General features: G+C 37.7%; 1 long non-coding RNA gene across 1 annotated transcript; it reads right to left on the bottom strand.

Annotated features, from left to right (window-relative positions):
• Positions 1–1,136: 1,136 nt before the first annotated feature.
• LOC140351255 (uncharacterized) lies at positions 1,137–1,441 on the bottom strand. Its single transcript, XR_011925345.1, has 2 exons — positions 1,308–1,441; positions 1,137–1,236 (listed from the first exon to the last, which is right to left on the bottom strand). It is a non-coding gene; the product is annotated as an uncharacterized lncRNA (long non-coding RNA).
• Positions 1,442–3,620: the final 2,179 nt, after the last annotated feature.

Here is a 3,620-nt window from a genome sequence, read left to right on the forward strand (position 1 = left end):
TTTTAGCTTGGTGTGCCTCAAAACTATTTAGAAACGTTTTTACATTATTCACTATTGTTTTGGCCTGACTAAAATGTAATTATAACTGTAATGAAAATATTACATCAAATCAATGTTGGTCACGTGAAGTCACATGGTTTTACAAAAACTCGCATCGAAGTGGGAGCATCATTGGTACAACATGCCAAATAAGGATGAAGGATTGGCTTTCAGTCTGGCTGGTTTATAGGTCGATATGTCACATTAGATTATCCTGTTTCACCCAATGTAATCAATCAGTGTCAGTGCCATGTTATCTTTATTGTGCCCTGTGTTGACCCATAAACTCTTGAGTGTCCAAACGCAAGGCTATTGTAGTTCAGTGGAATGTCTAAAATGTGCCCTGACCCAGATTGTAGACACTTCATTGCATTGTTATTCTTCTTTTGAACCTTAATTTTGTTTTCACTCTGAATCATAGCTTTCTACAACTTATTTTATTGCCTATGTAAAAAACCCTAAAGATCATAACATACAATTTTCTTATACGTTATACTTCTTTAAGTATACTTCTCTATTTATGGCTATGTAGATAGTGAAACACTTGCTTCCTATGCTTTTATAATGCTCAAATTAGAGTGTATTAAGGAGGGAAATGGCGCAAAGGATCATGGGTTATGTAGTTCTGTCTGCTTTTTATCATTATATTGTGCAACTTTTCATAACGTGAAGTGAAATATTTATCCAAACATTTGGCTATCTTCATATCTTGTTTTGCTCCTGTTTACTTTTCCAAAAAGACTGGAAAATGACAGTTGTTGGAATGTTGGAAATCTTAGTCGCTTTTCAAATATTGCATCTGTATATACTGGAGATGTTTACCTTCATTATTTACCATTTTAACAGTAACTCATTCATTTTATGCTTAGTCTTCTTCACCGTGTTGTGCATGACGTACTATTCAAAAGTGTAACTGTACTTTTTTACCAGTACAAACCATAACTGACAAACCGAGGACTTTCTACACACACGTGCACGACAAAAATACATCTACAGACAGTACCTTGCAGTAACCAGGACAGTGAGCAGATTTTAAATTATCACATGCTTAGTTTATTTGGACTTGTTCTCAATTTGAGGCACTTCGATCTTCTCTCCGGTGAGCAATTGCCAGATGCCTCCTCTGTAGTTCTCGTTGCCCAAAGCGTACAGGAAAGCGTTGATGGTTGGGGAGGTTTTGGCCAGGATCGGCGCCATCTGGGAGACAAAACAGCATTTAGTTATTGGAATTAACAGTTTTTGCGTGTAAAAAGGGCGGTGGGGCGTACCATTCTTAGCTTGGGGGAGACCAGGGTGGCGTTCTCAATAGCGGCGTAGAAGCACAGGATGCCGTAAGGGCCCCAGCACAGCAGCAGAGTCTTGAGGGGAGTGTTAGGGTTGAACTGTAAGAAAAGTAAGAAAGTGACCTTAAGTTAGCTTTTGCATTGTTGTTTGACATGTGAAATAGTAAAACATATTCTGGTGGAGGTAAATATAATGCAAAAGTTGACTTATTTGATCAGAATTTGTGGATTTTAACGTAGGATATACTCAAAAAGAACAACTTTCCCTTGCTACATCTGCCTTGTAAACAGTGTATCATGAGAGTTTTGGTAATCCTTTTTTATCTAATTGGGTGTTGCCATAGTGAACCAGTCGCCAAGTGATTACACTGGATTTACAAGGCGTTCCCTGTTAAAGTCCAGCGTCCGGACTATAGGCCATGTTATTGAGGTCCTTCATCCGGAGACACTGCAGCTCGAACTGGTAATCATTTGGTTGACGCTTAACACACTGTTCCACAATCGCTTGTCATTTTCAAATTTTGCTCAATACACTTCAATGGTTCTTGAAGGCATTTCACATTTCACATACAAAGCACATAACTAAACCAGGACTGGAGCAGGATCAAACCAGGTCTACGTGAGGAATAAAAAGGATCGGATCAGTTTTATACTACTACAAATTGGTTTAAATGCAAATACAAATATTTCACTACTTATTATGAGTATCAGTGTAATCTGGACTACTTTTAAGACCCGCTTGAGAATAAAGAACCTCGAGTCACAGGACTGAAAGAAGTCATACGCCTGGGATCATTTCTGAAAAGCATGTTTGAGGTTTAAGATTGGAGAACCGGTCTGGAGCAGGTCGTTTTAATCCAATAGTCAAACAGACCCTTGTCCGCACTCGAGAATTTATCAAACACTTTTCTTCTTTCTTATAAGTAGCTTTGAGAAATCCTCTTACACTTTCTGATAAGATATAGTTTTGAATCAACAAGTTACACACACACAAAATGAAATGTTGACCTTATTTAAATATAGTATGTCCCTGTTTTGTTTGCAAATAATTTAGACTTGAGTACCGGCAGTTGTGAACAGTTTAATACAATCAAAAGTAGATAGACTGTTCTAAATAAAACAGTCTTAAATCTGTAGTAAAAATAATGAGTCCTGAATCATGTGACCGGCACATTCCAATGACAGAACGCCTCACAACACCAAAAGGAATTTCTCTGTAAAACCACAACTATCTGTCAGAAATGTTTTAATGATTTCATTCCTCGGTATGTAAGAGTTATTTAACTTGACCTCTGTACCCAAGCATAAGCCAAAAAGTATTATTATATTATAGTAGGATTTTAAGTGCATGCAGCAGCTTATTTTTCCATTAGAAAGTAGTTGTTAATGATATAGTACACTATTATTTCTCTACTGTAGAGTTGAGAATCAAGCTGAAAAAAATAAATAAATACCAGACACACTTTGCTTGTTTTGGAAAGAGGAAGAATGCTGGAAAAGTTTTTAGTTATATATTTTGTAGCAGCAATTTTAGCTCATGGAAATTTGGCCTCAGAATTGGACCCATCTTTGAACCACTGCTTCTTGCAAACGGGCCTGAGCACAAATGCAGTGCCATTTGCAGATCTTGTGCTAGGATCTAGGTGAGGAGTACCTAGTTGGAGGTTTACTTTACTGGGCATGTTTTGGGGTTCATTGGGGAAACCAGAGTACCTGCATGATACAGAGAAAACATGCAAGTCCTAAATAACATGATCAGGGAAACCAGGATCTTTGCACTATCCAAAATAGTGTTAACAACTAGCACAAGTGTGTATGTTAGTTCAATTAGCGCTACATGCTAAAGAGTGCATGGACTCCTAAACATAGCCATTCCCATAATATAGTTTAGTTTAGCGAATAATAGCTTTTTGATGGATGAGAATCACAAGGAAGCGACTGTCAGAGAAAGGCAATTTAACGTTGCTGCCTGTGACAAGTAATTAGTAAGTAATTAGTAATAAACTATAACAGGGCTGTTAGTGCCAGTACTGAACCAGAATTAAACTAGGACTAACCCAGAATGAAACCAGTAAACAAGATTTATTATTATCATTTTTTTGATCTAACGGGTCGTGGGCCGGATCAGTCACCTGGAGGGCCTGATTTGGCCCCCGGGCCTTAGGTCAAATAGCCCTGCACTATAACATACAGAGATAGTAATACAAATGGGGTCACTTGTTGAAGTGAATAAAGGCAGAACTGATATCACCTTAGCAACCAGTGGATTTTCATTGATTTGTAGCCATTTTTCAACAA

Source organism: Eucyclogobius newberryi, unplaced genomic scaffold, assembly GCF_026437365.1.
Source record: "Eucyclogobius newberryi isolate DKJ021-1_F unplaced genomic scaffold, fEucNew1.0.hap1 SCAF_8, whole genome shotgun sequence".
Lineage (NCBI taxonomy): Eukaryota > Metazoa > Chordata > Actinopteri > Gobiiformes > Gobiidae > Eucyclogobius > Eucyclogobius newberryi.